The sequence below is a fragment of the Artemia franciscana genome, chromosome 4 (assembly GCF_032884065.1).
Source record: "Artemia franciscana chromosome 4, ASM3288406v1, whole genome shotgun sequence".
In the NCBI taxonomy this organism is placed as follows: Eukaryota; Metazoa; Arthropoda; class Branchiopoda; order Anostraca; family Artemiidae; genus Artemia; species Artemia franciscana.
In genome coordinates, this window is record NC_088866.1 from 35,798,287 (window position 1) to 35,816,757 (window position 18,471).

The 18,471-nt window shown below is 36.1% G+C and overlaps 1 protein-coding gene across 2 annotated transcripts in view; it reads left to right on the plus strand.

Moving 5' to 3' along the window:
- The window catches only part of LOC136026361 (protein Asterix-like), a 63,408-nt gene that overhangs the window by 19,866 nt on the left and 25,071 nt on the right, over window positions 1–18,471 (plus strand). The window contains exon 1 of one of the 2 annotated variants that reach the window (XM_065702894.1): window positions 7,756–7,953. The exons of the other annotated variant lie outside the window; for it this stretch is intronic. The gene's annotated coding sequence lies outside the window, so the exon portion shown is untranslated. Of the gene's footprint in view, window positions 1–7,755; window positions 7,954–18,471 lie in introns of those variants that run through there. 2 annotated transcript variants of the gene reach the window in all.

The following is an 18,471-nucleotide window of genomic DNA, read 5'->3' on the forward strand; positions in this document are numbered from 1 at the left end:
GTAGAGTCTTCCTATCGTGGTATCTTTGAAGATGGTAGGTTGGCCGTAAACCCACTGGTTATCTACTTCGATGGTGGTACCGTTGCCATTGTAGGTTTTTCAGTCATTTTACAATTAGAAATTTCTCTTTCAACGGTCTTCTTACAATTAAAAATTTGTCTTTGAACGATATTCTTAAATACCTGTGTCCTGGTCGTCATTTATATTCCCTGTGTCCCGGTCGTCATTTGTGTCCCGGTATCCCAGTCTGTAATTTCTCTTTTTTCTTTTTTCAGTTTTCTTTTTCTTCTTTATTTTTCAGCTTCACTATGAAATACATATCGCCGAACCTTTGTTTTTTTAACTAAAATCTGGTAGTCATTGATGACCTTATCCAAGTCAAAATCCCAAACCCAATCATCATCGCTATCATTTTCAGTTTTAATATGTTTTGACTCTCGCTGTCCTGGTGGATCTTCATCTAACTGCGCGGTTTTGCGTTCTTTAGCCTCAAGCCTGTTTCCTTGCTGTTCTTTTGATTCCTCGGCACGCTTTCTTTTCTGACTTTCTCTATCAGCAGCAAGTTTTTTGGCATAGACTCTTTGAGCATCTTCATCAGTCATTGTAAACTTAAAAATTAATAGATTTCTACGTGAACATATGTCTTATATAACTTGAATGACGTCGCCGTCAAAGCAAAAATGACGGCAACTAATTTCATGACTTAATTTCAGAACTTAATTTCTGTGTTGACTGACGTCATGAAATTAGTTGTCGTCATTTTTGTTATGACGATGCTTAGTATATTGTAAAACACATTAATTTGGTTAATAATATACCATTTAAAACACCAAAATGAACATGCTGGAGTAGTCACTCGGTGAGAGAGGGTGTCAGAACGGAGAATGAAGGTCCCAGGTTCAAATCCTGGTTAGGCTAAAAAAGGTAAAAATCTAAAAACTAAAAAAAAAAACTGAAAAAACTAAAAAAGGCAAAAACTACAAAAAAAACTAAAAACTAATAAAAAAAAAATTAAGAATAAAAATTAAAAAAAATAAAAAAGATAAAAACTAAAAAAAAAGTAAAAACAAAAAACGAAAAAAAACTAAAAAAGCTAAAAAAAAAGGTAAAAACCAATAAAAAACTGAAAAGAAAAAAAGGAATAAAACTAAAAAAAATTTCATCTAAAAAACTAAAAAAAACTAAAAAAGGTAAAAACTATAAGAACTAAAAAGAAAAAAAAACTAAAAAAAGGAAAAAAACTGAAAAATAAAGGAGAAAAAGAAAACTAAAAAAATATAAATAAAAAGAAAAAAGCTAAAAAGATAAAAACTTCAAAAAAAAACTAAAAAGAAAAAAGAAAAAAACTAAAAAACCTAAAAAAGGTCAAAACCAATAAAAAAAACTAAAAGGAAAAAAAGGGAAAAAATTAAAAATTTATTTCATCATATACCAATTCAAAAACGAATGTATACCGGGATGACGACCGGGACACAGGGAATATAAATGACACAACTACAACAGGGACGCCGGGGGGCACAGGGGGATATAAATGACGACCGGGACACAAGGAATATAAATGACGCCAGGGACACTCAAAGAGAAATCAGAGACTGGGACACCGGGACACAAATGACGACCGGGACACAGGGAATATAAATGACGACCGGGACACAGGGACATAACTACAAAGGGGACGCCGGGGTGCACAGGGGGATATATAAATGACGATGGCGACTCAGGGAATGGTCGATTAGCAATCACCATCAACAAAGCTCAAGGGCAATCATTAGAATCATGAGGTATAGATCTGAATACGGATTGTTTTCCCATTGACCATTATATGTTGCATGTTCAAGAGTCGGTAAACCTGACAATCTATTTATATGCACAGACAATGGGACAGCAAAGAATGTTGTATATTCGCAAGTTTTACGTAGTTAAAAACATATATATATACTAGCTGTTGGGGTGGCGCTTCGCGCCACCCCAACACCTAGTTGGTGGGGGCGCTTCGCGCCCCCCCCCAAGCCCCCCCGCGCGCGTAAGTCGTTACGCGCCATATTAGTTACGCGCCATTGTAGTTGTGTCCCTATGTCCCACCTGTGAATATAGATAGATATATATATATATATATATATACTAGCTGTTGGGGTGGCGCTTCGCGCCACCCCAACACCTAGTTGGTGGGGGCGCTTCGCGCCCCCCCCAAGCCCCCCCGCGCGCGTAAGTCGTTACGCGCCATAATAGTTACGCGCCATTGTAGTTGTGTCCCTATGTCCCACCTGTGAATATAGATAGATATATATATATATATGGTTTTAACTACGTAAAACTTGCGAATATACAACATTCTTTGCTGTCCCATTGTCTTTGCATATAAATAGATTGTCAGGTTTACCGACTCTTGAACATGCAACATATAATGGTCCATGGGAAAACAATCTGTATTCAGATCTATACCTCATGATTCTAATGATTGCCCTTGAGCTTTGTTGATGGTGATTGCTAATCGACCATTCCCTGTCCCGGTGTCCCGGTCGTCATTTACATCCCCCTGTTTCCCCGGTGTCCCCGTTGTAGTTGTGTCCCTGTGTCCCGGTCGTCATTTATATTCCCTGTGTCCCGGGTCCCGGTCGTCATTTGTATCCCGGTGTCCCGGTCTGTATATACATTCGTTTTTTAGTTTATTTTTTCTCCTTTATTTTTTTCCTTTTTTTTTCTTTTTTAGCTTATTTAGATTTTTAGATTTTTTAGTTTTTTTATTAGTTTTTAGTTTTTTTTTCTTTTTAGTTTTTTTGTCCCGGTCGTCATTTATATCCCCCTGTTTCCCCCGGTGTCCCCGTTGTAGTTGTGTCCCTGTGTCCCGGTCGTCATTTATATTCCCTGTGTCCCGGTCGTCATTTGTATCCCGGTGTACCGGTACATTCCTTTTGTCCTGGTCGCTTTCTCTTTGAGTGTCGTCATTTATTAGTTTTTTCCTTTTTTTTTTTAGTTTTTTATAGGTTTTTACCTTTATTTTAGCTTATTTTTCAGTTTTTTCCTTTTTTTTAGTTTTTTTTTTATTTTTTATTTTTTTTAGTTTTTTACCTTTTTTTAGTTTTTTTAGTTTTTTTAGTTTTTTAGCTTTTTTACTTTTTTATTAGTTTTTGGTTTTTTTTTGTAGTTTTTGCCTTTTTTTTAGTTTTTTCAGTTTTTTTTTTAGTTTTTTATTGGTTTTTACCTTTATAGTTTTTTTAGTTTTTTAGCTTTTTTATTTTTTTTTATTAGTTTTTAGTTTTTTTTGTAGTTTTTGCCTTTTTTTAGTTTTTTCAGTTTTGACGTCACCTGATCCAGTTTTTTCAGGTGACGTCACCTGATCCATCCATCCATCCATCCACAGACAGACAACTTATTTTTATATATATAGATATATTTATATATATATATATATATATATATATATATATATATAATATATATATATATATATATATATATATATGTTTTTAACTACGTAAAACTTGCGAATATACAACATTCTTTGCTGTCCCATTGTCTGTGCATATAAATAGATTGTCAGGTTTACCGACTCTTGAACATGCAACATATAATGGTCCATGGGAAAACAATCCGTATTCAGATCTATACCTCATGATTCTAATGATTGCCCTTGAGCTTTGTTGATGGTGATTGCTAATCGACCATTCCCTGAGTCGCCATCGTCATTTATATATCCCCCTGTGCACCCCGGCGTCCCCTTTGTAGTTATGTCCCTGTGTCCCGGTCGTCATTTATATTCCCTGTGTCCCGGTCGTCATTTGTGTCCCGGTGTTCCAGTCTGTGATGTCTCTTTGAGTGTCCCGGGCGTCATTTATATTCCTTGTGTCCCGGTGTCCCGGTCGTCATTTATATCCCCCTGTGCCCCCCGGCGTCCCCATTGTAGTTGTGTCCCTGTTTCCCGGTCGTCATTTATATTCCCTGTGCCCCGGTCGTCATTTGTATCCCGGTGTCCCGGTCTGTATATACATTCGTTTTTTAGTTTTGTTTTTCTCCTTTATTTTTTTCCTTATTTCTTTTTTTTCTTTTTTAGTTTATTTAGATTTTTATATTTTTTAGTTTTTTTATTAGTTTTTAGTTTTTTTGTAGTTTTTACCATTTTTTTAGTTTTTTTAGTTTTTTTTTTACTTATGTCCTGGTCGTCATTTATACTCCCTGTGTCCCGGTCGTCATTTGTGTCTCGGTGCTTTGTTGATTGCTAATTTATATTATATTTATATTTATATTTTTTATATTTATTAATATTTTTTTAGTTTTCTTTTTCTCTTATTTTTCAGTTTTTTCCTTTTTTTAGTTTTTTTTTTTAGTTTTTAGTTTTTTTTTGTTTTTTTCCTTTTTTTAGTTTTTTTTTAGTTTTTTTAGTTTTTTAGCTTTTTTAGTTTTTTTTATTAGTTTTTAGTTTTTTTTTAGTTTTTGCCTTTTTTTAGTTTTTTCAGTTTTTTTTAGTTTTTAGTTTTTTACCTTTTTTTAGTTTTTTTTTTAGTTTTTTAACTTTTTTAGTTTTTTTTCTTTTTAGTTTTTTTTGTAGTTTTTACCTTTTTTAGTTTTTTTTCTTCTTTTGTATTAGTGTGAAATAATTCAGACGTCATATGCGGACAAACACGACGTCACTCGACAGACAGACAGACAGACATAACCCACAAACAACTTATTTTTATATATATTTATTCATATTTTTTTAGTTTTCTTTTTCTCTTTTATTTTTCAGTTTTTTCCTTTTTTTTAGTTTTTTTCTTTTTTAGTTTTTAGTTTTTTTAGTTTTTTACCTTTTTTAGTTTTTTAGCTTTTTTAGTTTTTTTATTAGTTTTTATTTTTTTTGTAGTTTTTGCCTTTTTTTATTTTTTTCAGTTTTTTTTAGTTATTAGATTTTTACCCTTTTTTTAGTTTTTTTTTAGTTTTTTAGCTTTTTTAGTTTTTTTTTCTTTTTAGTTTTTTTTGTAGTTTTTACCTTTTTTAGTTTTTTTCTTCTTTTGTATTAGTGTGAAATAATTCAGACGTCATATGCGAACAAACATGACGTCACCTGATCCACAGATCCACACACAGACAACTTATTTTTATATATATAGATATATATATACTAGCTGTTGGGGTGGCGCTTCGCGCCACCCCAACACCTAGTTGGTGGGGCGCTTCGCGCCCCCAAGCCCCCCCGCGCGCGTAAGTCGTTACGCGCCATATTAGTTACGCGCCATTGTAGCTGTGTCCCTGTGTCCCACCTGTGAATAGAGATAGATATAAATATATATTTTTAACTACGTAAAACATGCGAATATACAACATTCTTCGCTGTCCCAATGTCTGTGCATATAAGTAGCATTTATATTTATATGTCTGTGCATATACAAAGCCTTATGTACTAATAATGACGTCATATGCAAACGCTCTTTTTACAAACAAACAAACATGCATACACACAACTCGCTTCGCGCCACCCCAACACCTAGTTGGAGGGGCGCTTCGCGCCCCCCCCCAAGCCCCCCCGCGCGCTTAAGTCGTTACGCGCCATATTAGTTACGCGCCATTGTAGCTGTGTCCCACCTGTGAATAGAGATATATCTATATATATAAAAATAAGTTGTCTGTCTGTGGATCTGTGGATCAGGTGACGTCATGTTTCTGTGTCGGCTGACGTCATGTTTTCGACTGACGAAATTACATTGGGACACAAATGACGACCAGGACACCGGCACATAGGGAATATAAATGACGACCGGGACACTCAAAGAGAAAGCGACCGGGACACAAGGAATGTTCAATTAGCAATCACCATCAACAAAACACCGTCAACAAACCATCACAAATGACGACCGGGACACAGGGAGTATAAATGACGACCAGGACATAAGTAAAAAAAAACTAAAAAAAAGGTAAAAACTACAAAAAAACTAAAAAGAAAAAAACAAACTAAAAACTAATAAAAAAACTAAAAAAGCTAAAAAACTAAAAAAGCTAAAAAACTAAAAAAATTAAAAAATAAAAAAACTAAAAAAAGGAAATAAAAAGAAAAATAAAGGAGAAAAACAAAACTAAAAAAATAAAAATAAAAAAAAAACTAAAAAGAAAAAAAAACTAAAAAAATGTAAAAACCAAAAAAAACTAAATAGAAAAAAAGGGGAAAAATACAAAAATTTATTTCATCATTTACCATTTCAAAAACGAATGTATATACAGACTGGACACCGGAATACAAATGACGACCGGGACACAGGGAATATAAATGACGACCGGGACACAGGGACACAACTACAACGGGGACACCGGGGGGCACAGGGGGATATATAAATGACGATGGGGACACAGAGAATGTTCGATTAGCAATCACCATCAACAAAGCTCAAGGGCAATCATTAGAATCATGAGGTATAACTAAAAAAAACTAAAAAACTAAAACCTAAAAAACTAAAAAACTAAAACCTAAAAAAAAGACCAATTCAAAAACGAATGTATATACAGACTGGGACACCGGGACACGAATGACGACCGGGACACCGGGACACAAGGAATATCAATGACGCCCGGGACCCTCAAAGAGAATTCACAGACTGGGACACCGGGACATAAATGACGACCGGAACCCATGGAATATAAATGACGACCGGGACACCGGGGGGGGGGCACACGGGGATATATAAATGACGACGGCGACACAGGGAATCGTCGATTAGCAATCACCATCAACAAAGCTCAAGGGCAATCATTAGAATCATGAGGTATAGATCTGAATACGGATTGTTTTCCCATGGACCATTATATGTTGCATGTTCAAGAGTCGGTAAACCTGACAATCTATTTATATGCACAGACAATGGGACAGCAAAGAATGTTGTATATTCGCAAGTTTTACGTAGTTAAAAACATATATATATATATATATATATATATATATATATATATATATATATATATATATATATATATATATATATATATATATATCTATCTATATTCACAGGTGGGACATAGGGACACAACTACAATGGCGCGTAACTAATATGGCGCGTAACGACTTAAGCGCGCGGGGGGGCGCGAAGCGCCCCCACCAACTAGGTGTTGGGGTGGCGCGAAGCGTCACCCCAACAGCTAGTATAAATATATATTTTTAACTACGTAAAACATGCGAATATACAACATTCTTCGCTGTCCCATTGTCTGTGCATATAAATAGCATTTATATTTCCTGTGTCCCGGTCGTCATTTGTGTCCTAGTGTCCCAGTTTGTATTTTCTCTTTGAGTGTCCCGGTCGTCATTTATATTCCCTGTGTCCCAGTGTCCCGGTTGTCATTTGTGCCCCGGTCTGTAATTTCTATTCAAACAATCCCTGTGTCTCAGTCGTCAATTATATATCCCGCCTGTGCCCCCGGCGTCCCCGTTGTAGTTGTTTCCCTGCGTCCCGGTCGTGATTTGTGTCCGGGTGTCCCAGTCTGTAATTTTTCTTTGAGGTTCCTAGTCGTCATTTATATTCCCTCTGTGTCGGTCGTCATTTGTGTCCCGGTCTGTAATTTATCTTTGAGTGTTTTTTCTTTTTAGTTTTTTTAGTTTTTTACATTTTTTCAGTTTTTTTTTCTTCTTTATTTTTCAGCGTCACTATGAAGTACATATCGCCGAACCTTTGTTTCTTAACTTAAATCTGGTAGGCATTGATGACCTTATCCAAGTCAAAATCCCAAACCCAATCATCATCGCTATCATTTTCAGTTTTGATATGTTTTGACTCTCGCTTTCCAGGTGGATTTTCATCTAACTGCGTGGTGGTGCAGCCAATAGAGGAAGTTTAACTTTTCCTGAGGCGCAACACATTCCCATTGTTTCACCATTGAATTTCAAGGCCTTGCAATAGGGACAAATTTTAGACATTGTCCCGATTTGAACACATCTACTCAAGCTATAATCATCGACTGGGTTGTACCTGAATGCCAGGCGATAACTTTCAGGTTGCTCTGATTCCTCGGCACGCTTTCTTTTCTTACTTTCTCTATCAGCAGCAAGCCTGATTTCTTGCTGTTCTTGTGATTCCTCGGCACGCTTTCTTTTCTTACTTTCTCTATCAGCAGCAAGCCTGATTTCTTGCTGTTCTTGTAATTCCTCGGCACGCCTTCTTTTTTCACATTCTCTTTTAGCAGCAAGTCTGCTTCCGCGTTGCTCTGGTAGTTCCTCGGCATGCTTTCTGTTCTTTCTTTCTCTATCAGCCTCAAGCCTGTTTCCTTGCTGTTTTTTTTTATTCCTCGGCACGCCTTCTTTTTTCACTTTCTCTTTTAGCAGCAAGTCTGCTTTCGCGTTGCTCTGGTAGTTCCTCGGCACGCTTTCTTTTCTTACTTTCTCTATCAGCAGCAAGTTTTTTGGCATAGACTCTTTGAGCATCTTCATCAGTCATTGTAAACTTAAACATTAATAGATTTCTACGTGAACATATGTCATATAACTTGAATGACGTCACTGTCAAAGCAAAAATGACGACAACTAATTTCATGACGTCAGCCGACACATAACCATGACGTCACCTGACAACTAATTTCATGACGTCAGCCGACACAGAAACATGACGTCACCTGATCCACAGATCCACAGACAGACAACTTATTTTTATATATATGGCGCTCCGCGCCACCCCAACACCTAGTTGGTGGAGCGCTTCGCGCCCCCCCAAGCCCCCGCGTTCGCGTAAGTCGTTACGCGCCATTGTAGTTGTGTCCCTGTGTCCCACATGTGAATAGAGATAGATATAAATATATGTTTTTAACTACGTAAAACATGCGAATATACAACATTCTTCGCTGTCCCATTGTCTGTGTATATAAATAGATTGTCAGGTTTACTGACTCTTGAACATGCAACATATAATTGTCCATGGGAAAAACAATCCGTATTCAGATCTACACCTCATTATTCTAATGATGTGTCCCTGTGTCCCGGTCGTCATTTATATTCCCTGTGTCCCGGTCGTCATTTGTGTCCCGCTGTCCCAGTTTGTAATTTCTCCTTGAGGTTCCCGGTTGTCACTTATATTCCCTCTGTCTCGGTCGTCATTTGTGTCCCGGTCTGTAATTTCTCTTTGAGTGTTTTTTCTTTTTAGTTTTTTTTTAGTTTTTTACCTTTTTTCTTTTTTCAGTTTTCTTTTTCTTCTTTATTTTTCAGCGTCACTATGAAGTACATATCGACGAACCTTTGTTTTTTTTAACTTAAATCTGGTAGGCATTGATGACCTTATCCAAGTCAAAATCCCAAACCCAATCATCATCGCTATCATTTTCAGTTTTGATATGTTTTGACTCTCGCTGTCCAGGTGGATTTTCATTTAACTGAGCGGTTTTGCGTTCTTTAGCCGCAAGCCTGTTTTCTTGCTGTTCTTGTGATTCCCCGGCACGCTTTCTTTTCTTACTTTCTCTATCAGCTGCAAGCCTGTTTTCTTGCTGTTCTTGTGATTCCTCGGAACGCTTTCTTTTCTTACTTTCTCTATCAGCAGCAAGTTTTTTGGCATAAACTCTTTGAGCAGCTTCCTTGGCTGTTGCCATTGTATGTTCTTCAGTCATTTTACAATTAAACATTTTTCCATGAACAAATGTCTTAAATACCGTTAATGACGTCACCGTCATAGCAAAAATGACGACAACTAACTTGATGACGTCAGTCGACACAGAAACATGACGTCACCTGACAGACAGACACACAGACAGACGACTTATTTTTATATATACGCCCCCCCAAGCCCCCCCGCGCGCGTAAGTCGTTACGCGCCATATTAGTTACGCGCCATTGTAGTTGTGTCCCTGTGTCCCACCTGTGAATATAGATAGATTTATATATATGTTTCAAACTACGTAAAAATTGCGAATATACAACATTTTTGGCTTTCCCACTACTGGAAGCTTTCCGTTTCCAATTGCCAGCAATTGATCTGAAAATGTTTGACCAGAATCATCGTTTTGCAATCGGACACGCATATTTGTAGTTAATTTTAATATTTTTACGTGTGCCCATAAATTAGAATTTTTCAGGCAAGCATTCATTTCGTCTGCAGGAGTTAAACTACGTAAAAATTGCGAATATACAACATTCTTGGCTTTCCCATTGTCTGTGCATATACAAAGCCGTATGCACTAATAATGACGTCATATGCAAACGCTCTTTTTACAAACAAACAAACATGCATACACACAACTCGTTTTTATATAGATAGATAGATAGATGGATACAATACAAATTAACTGCGTAAAACTTGCGAATATACAACATTCTTCGCTGTCCAATTGTCGCTGCATATAAATAGATTGTCAGGTTTACCGACCCTCGAACATGCAACTTACAATTGTCCATGGGAAAAACAATCAGTATTAAGATCTATACCACATTTTTCTAATGATTGACCTTGAGCTTTGTTAATGGTGATTGCAAATGCTAATCGAATTGGGAATTGCAATCTTTTAAATTGAAAAGGCAGATCCGTTGGAATCATGGGAATGCGAGGAATAAGAACAGCCTTACCCTCAAAATGCCCTGTCAAGATTGTCGCCTTTATTAGGCTTTCCATTGTTTTTTTTACGGCAAGTCGCGTGCCATTGCAAAGCTTTGGTGGGTCGCCTATTTTTAGTTGTAGCACGTGTGGTGGAAACCCTGAAAGATATATGGAATTTAAAAATTCAGATGGATAATTAACCGCTTCATTTGGTTCCAAAACTGTGTCGACTGACTTGCAAAGGACTGCCTGGTCTCGAATCTTGGTCAAAACAATATTGTTGATTTCGTGGACGTCTATATTTTTGGGTGCGAGAATCGCTCTTTCACTTAGCCATTTATTATTTTTATAATTTTTTAGAATATTCGGAAATACTTTTTCAATCAATTCATTTTTGGACGTCACTAAACTACAGAAATCAGCAGGTAGTTGTATACGTCCTGAAATTGAGTCTATCGTATCATAAATGTCTTTTTGTTCCGACGTTAACTTGTAAATGTTATTTTGTACATACGACAATAGATCACTCGTACTGTAACTTTGTTCACGATCCAATTCTACACATGTCGAAACAGCAGCGATAGGGTTAGGTGAAGGCATTCCCAAATCCTGAAGAGGTTTGTTTGCCATACGTACGCACAAATCTTCTATAATAACTAAAAGCCATTTATTATTTTTATAATTTTTTAGAATATTCGGAAATACTTTTTCAATCAATTCATTTTTGGACGTCACTAAACTACAGAAATCAGCAGGTAGTTGTATACGTCCTGAAATTGAGTCTATCGTATCATAAATGTCTTTTTGTTCCGACGTTAACTTGTAAATGTTATTTTGTACATACGACAATAGATCACTCGTACTGTAACTTTGTTCACAATCCAATTCTACACATGTCGAAACAGCAGCGATACGGTTAGGTGAAGGCATTCCCAAATCCTGAAGAGGTTTGTTTGCCATACGTACGCACAAATCTTCTATAATAACTAAAGTGTCGTTATAAATTTCTGATGTAAAATCTAAAGTCATTTCTGACGTCTCTAACTGTTTTCGATGGAGTATATCTTCGGACATTTTTGACTTATATTTTTCCCATAACTCTGTAGGAGCTGATGGAGAGCAAGTGTACGAATTTGACTTGGGGTTGACGTTTCGCACGCGTCATTGATGCAGTTATCCCAGTGTTGGTCATTCTCCAATAAATTCAGAGCTTGGCATGCACTACGGTAAGTGTCATGTATAGTACCGTTTACAGTTCTCAAATACTCAAAGGATGTCGGACCGGGTACATTCACCAAAAGCAGGCGTAGAAAGAAGCATTCATGTTGATTGGGGTGAACGGTGTAGAGTCTTCCTATCGTGGTATCTTTGAAGATGGTAGGTTGGCCGTAAACCCACTGGTTATCTACTTCGATGGTGGTACCGTTGCCATTGTAGGTTTTTCAGTCATTTTACAATTAGAAATTTCTCTTTCAACGGTCTTCTTACAATTAAAAATTTGTCTTTGAACGATATTCTTAAATACCTGTGTCCTGGTCGTCATTTATATTCCCTGTGTCCCGGTCGTCATTTGTGTCCCGGTATCCCAGTCTGTAATTTCTCTTTTTTCTTTTTTCAGTTTTCTTTTTCTTCTTTATTTTTCAGCTTCACTATGAAATACATATCGCCGAACCTTTGTTTTTTTAACTAAAATCTGGTAGTCATTGATGACCTTATCCAAGTCAAAATCCCAAACCCAATCATCATCGCTATCATTTTCAGTTTTAATATGTTTTGACTCTCGCTGTCCTGGTGGATCTTCATCTAACTGCGCGGTTTTGCGTTCTTTAGCCTCAAGCCTGTTTCCTTGCTGTTCTTTTGATTCCTCGGCACGCTTTCTTTTCTGACTTTCTCTATCAGCAGCAAGTTTTTTGGCATAGACTCTTTGAGCATCTTCATCAGTCATTGTAAACTTAAACATTAATAGAATTCTACGCGAACATATGTCTTATATAACTTGAATGACGTCACCTTCAAAGCAAAAATGATGGCAACTAATTTCATGACGTCAGCTGAAACATGACGTCACCTGATCCACGATCCACAGATCCACAGACAACTTATTTTTATATATATAGATATATATATAGATAAGTTGTCTGTCTGTCTGTGGATCAGGTAACGTCATGTTTCTGTGTCGGCTGACGTCATAAAATTAGTTGTCGTCATTTTTGCTTTGACGGTGACGTCATTCAAGATATTTAAGACATATGTTCACGTAGAAATCTATTAATGTTTAAGTTTACAATGACTGATGAACTTACCATGGCAAAAGCCGATGAAGATGCTCAAAGAGTCTATGCCAAAAAACTTGCTGCTGATAGAGAAAGTCAGAAAAGAAAGCGTGCCGAGGAACTACCAGAGCAACGCGAAAGCAGACTTGCTGCTAAAAGAGAAAGTGAAAAAAGAAGGCGTGCCGAGGAATCAAAAGAACAGCAAGGAAACAGGCTTGAGGCTGATAGAGAAAGAAAGAACAGAAAGCGTGCCGAGGAAACAAAAGAATCGACGGCCAACCTACCATCTTCAAAGATACCACGATAGGAAGACTTTACACCGTTCACCCCAATCAACATGAATGCTTCTTTCTACGCCTGCTTTTGGTGATTGTACCCGGTCCGACATCCTTTGAGTATTTGAGGACTGTAAATGGTACTATACATGACACTTAACGTAGTGCATGCCAAGCTCTGAATTTATTGGAGAATGACCAACACTGGGATAACTGCATCAATGACGCGTGCGAAACGTCAACCCCAAGTCAAATTCCTGCATTGTTTGGCATCATTTTAACAACTTGCTCTCTATCAGCTCCTACAGAGTTATGGGAAAAATATAAGTCAAAAATGTCCGAAGATATACTCCATCGAAAACAGTTAGAGACGTCAGATATGACTTTTGATTTTACATCAGAAATTTATAACTACACTTTAGTTGTTATAGAAGATTTGTGCGTACGTATGGCAAACAAACCTCTTCAGGATTTGGGAATGCCTTCACCTAACCGTATCGCTGCTGTTTCGACATGTGTAGAATTGGATCGTGAACAAAGTTACAGTACGAGTGATCTATTGTCGTATGTACAAAATAACATTTCCAAGTTAACGTCGGAACAAAAAGACATTTATGATACGATAATGCATTGTGTCGATAACAACGTTGGAGAAATTTTCTTTTTGGATGCGCCAGGAGGTACTGGTAAAACGTTTGTGATAAAACTGATTCTGGCATCCATTCGATCAAAAAATGATATAGCGTTGGCAATTGCGTCGTCCGGAATAGCCGCAACATTGCTGCCTGGTGGAAGAACTGCTCATTCCGCTTTGAAATTGCCTCTGAACTTGCATTCTACAGAAACTCCCACGTGCAGTATTTCCAAATCATCTGGGATGGGTAAAGTATTGCAGCAATGCAAACTTATTATTTGGGATGAGTGCACAATGGCACACAAAAAATCGCTCGAGGCTCTGGATCAATGCTTGAAAGATTTGCGAGGGAAGTCAAAACCCTTTGGCAGCACATTAATATTGCTTGCGGGAGATTTCAGGCAAACATTACCTATAATACCTAGATCAACTCCTGCAGACGAAATGAATGCGTGCCTGAAAAATTCTAATTTATGGGTACACGTAAAAACGTGTACGTCGAGGGTCGGTAAACCTGACAATCTATTTATATGCAGCGACAATTGGACAGCGAAGAATGTTGTATATTCGCAAGTTTTACGCAGTTAATTTGTATTGTATCCATCTATCTATCTATCTATATAAAAACGAGTTGTGTGTATGCATGTTTGTTTGTTTGTAAAAAGAGCGTTTGCATATGACGTCATTATTAGTGCATACGGCTTTGTATATGCACAGACAATGGGAAAGCCAAGAATGTTGTATATTCGCAATTTTTACGTAGTTTAACTCCTGCAGACGAAATGAATGCTTGCCTGAAAAATTCTAATTTATGGGCACACGTAAAAATATTAAAATTAACTACAAATATGCGTGTCCGATTGCAAAACGATGACTCTGGTCAAACATTTTCAGATCAATTGCTGGCAATGGGAAACGGAAAGCTCCCAGTAGACTCAATTTCAGGACGTATACAACTACCTGCTGATTTCTGTAAATTAGTGACGTCCAAAAATGAATTGATTGAAAAAGTATTTCCGAATATTCTAAAAAATTATAAAAATAATAAATGGCTAAGTGAAAGAGCGATTCTCGCACCCAAAAATATAGACGTCCACGAAATCAACAATTTTGTTTTGACCAAGATTCGAGACCAGGCAGTCCTTTACAAGTCAGTCGACACAGTTTTGGAACCAAATGAAGCGGTTAATTATCCATCTGAATTTTTAAATTCCATAGATCCTTCAGGGTTTCCACCACACGTGCTACAACTAAAAATAGGCGTATCAATAATACTTTTAAGAAATATCAACCCACCAAAGCTTTGCAATGGCACGCGACTTGCCGTAAAAAAAACAATGGAAAACCTAATAGAGGCCACAATCTTGACAGGGCCTTATGAGGGTGAGGCTGTTCTTATTCCTCGCATTCCCATGATTCCAACGGATCTGCTTTTTCAATTTAAAAGATTGCAATTCCCAATTCGATTAGCATTTGCAACCACCATCAACAAAGCTCAAGAAAAATCACTAGAAAAATGCGGTATAGATCTTAATACAGATTGCTTTACCAATGTACAATTGTATGTTGCATCTTTGAGGGTCGGTAAACCTGACAATCTATTTATACGCACAGACAATGGGACAGCGAAGACTGTTGTATATTCACAAGTTTTACGTAGTTAATTTGTATTGTATCTATCTATCTATCTATCTATATAAAAACGAGTTGTGTGTATGCATGTTTGTTTGTTTGTAAAAAGAGCGTTTGCATATGACGTCATTATTAGTACATACGGCTTTGTATATGGACAGACAATGGGAAAGCCAAGAATGTTGTATATTCGCAATTTTTACGTAGTTTGAAACACATATATAAATCTATCTATATTCACAGGTGGGACACAGGGACACAACTACAATGGCGCGTAACTAATATGGCGCGTAACGACTTACGCGCGCGGGGGGGGGCTTTGGGGGGCGCGAAGCGCCCCACCAACTAGGTGTTGGGGTGGCGCGAAGCGCCACCCCAACAGCTAGTATATATATATATATATATATATATATATATATATATATATATATATATATATATATATATATATATAAATATATATATATATATATATATATATATATATATATATATATAAATATATATATATATATATATATATATATATATATATAAATATATATATATATATATATATATATATATATATATATATATATATATATATATATATATATATATATATATATATATATATATATATATATATATATATATATATATATATATATATATATATATATATATATATATATATATATATATATATATATATATATATATATGGAATAAATTCATATACAGAATAATTTCTGTTTGTTTTAAGTTTTAATCTTGCTCCTTACTTTCAGTAGAAAAAACTTGTTTCTTAAATTTAATTTCTGATTGTTTTTTAAATAATGCCAGGAAATCTGACCCCACCTCCATGGAGAAATCTCCTCACTATAGAAATGTCGTCTAGACAATTCAATCCCAGTGAAAATTTACCCTGGACAATTAGTCTTTACCAATTTCCATGTAAGATTTAGACAGAAAAGAGAAAGCAAGGCATAAAAGAATTTTGGCAAATTCCTGCTGTGTATAATTCCCGTGACAAGTTCACTTTCTAGAAATTTCCATCCCCATAAGAAATTCCCCTGTTGAAAAACCCCCAGCAGAAAATTTGTCCTTCCCCAGCCAAAAATGTATGCACACATTCCAATAACAAATACTATGAGTAAACAATGGGCAAATTTTTTAACTTAAAGACCTTTCTCCTGGGGCTGTGGTGGGGGGCCATATTATACCCAAAAGCATAGTTATTGTGTCTTTCAACTATGAATAGCAAAATGGCTATCTCAAAATTTTGATTGGATGATTTTGGAAAAAAGTGGCAAGGGAGGTGGCCTAGTTGCTCTCCAATTTTTTTAGTCACTTAGAAAGGGCACTAGAACTTTCAATTTCTGTTCAAATGAGCCCTCTTTTCATATCCTAGGACCAATGGGTTGATATGATTACCCCTGGGGAAAACAAAGAAACAACAAAAAAACAAAAAAAAAACAAATAAACATGCATCTGTGATTTTTCTTCTGGCAAAAAATACAAATTTCACATTTTTGCAGATAGGAGCTTAAAACCTAGATAGTTGGGTTTTCTTATATGCTGAATCTGGTGGTGTGATTTTCATTAACAGTACTTGACTTTTAAGCGGTGTTTCTCCTTTTTTTTGAAAACCAGGAAAACATTTTTAGGCTTGTAATCTTTGATGGGTAAGATTAAACCTAATGAAATTTATATATTTAAAATCAGCATAAAAAGCCAATTTTTTTAATATATCTATTGGTATCAAAATCTTTTTAATTTTTTTTTTTGAGTTTTGGTTACTATTGAGGTGGGTCAATTCTTACTTGCAGTTCATTACCATAGACTGTTTGAGCCGCAATTTTCTCAGATTTTTCTTTTTGTTGTTATTATGTATATGAGGGAGTTGCCCCCTCCTCAGTACCTTGCTCTTTATGCTAAAATGTTTATGAATTTGTAAAAAGCATTCTGAATAAATGGTCCTTGTGTGTCAGGAGTCATTCTTGAATAATTAGAAAATTAATTAATAAAAACCAGACAGTCAAACAGTCATCCCATCAAGCCTATGCCCACTGCTTAAAGTATGGATACTGAAAGCTGTTGAATGGTTAGACTCTTACTTTGGCGGTAATCAATTGCTAAGCATATACCAGTAATAGAGTCCTATTTCATTCCCATGTTTACTGCTTCAGGCACGGATGCCTTCAAGCCAAGGCTAGTTAGACCATTGCTCTAGCGGTAACCCATTGCTTTAAGCACATACTAACATTATATTCCTCTTTCATATAGGATTCCATTGAGACCATGTTTGCCGCTTAAAGCACGAATCCTTAAAGCCGTCAATGGTTAGACCATTGCTCAAGTGGTATATAACCATCCACTACACACATACCAACACTATAGCCATTTTTACATGGGGTTCCCATCAAGCCTATATCCACTGTATAGCATTCAAGCTTCTCTTGCTCTCTCTCAAACAATAGTATAAAGAGTGAGGTACTGAGAAGAGGGCAACCCCCTCATATATGCAAAAATTTCTGTTCATTTTAAGTTTTAATGTTATTCTTTACTTTCAGTTGGAAAACAACCTTTTTTATTTTTATTTAATAATAACCATAAGCCAAAAACTTAGAATATCTTTGGTTTATTATCACATAAAAATCATAGTTAAGAAGCTTCCTAAGGTAATATGAAATCCTAAGATGGGCCAAAAAATAATACAAACAAATTATTGTTATATTGGTCGTTATTTAAAAAAATTCTAACTTTAGCATAAAGAACAGTGTACAGTATACGAGGGGAAGAAACTCCCTCATAGATGTAATATCAGAGGGTTTGCCACCCGGTCAATACCTCATTCTTTTTGCTAAGGTTCAAATTTTGTTCCAATTTGTTAAGAATCCTGAATCCCAAAAGCCATTTAGTTATAATAAATAGCTCTTTTGAAATTGCTAAAAATACTTTAGCATAAAGAGCAAGATATTGACAAGGGGGCAAACCCCCTCATGTATGCAATAATGGGCAAAGTTCATAACTTGCAGCCCTTTCCCATGGACTACAGGGGATTAATTGTCCTCAAAGACATAATTATTAGATTTTTTGACTATGTTGAACAAAACAGATATCTCAAAATTTTCATGCTGTGACTTTGGAGAAAAAATTAGCATGAGAGGGAGCTTAGTTGCCCTCCAATCTTCTGGTCA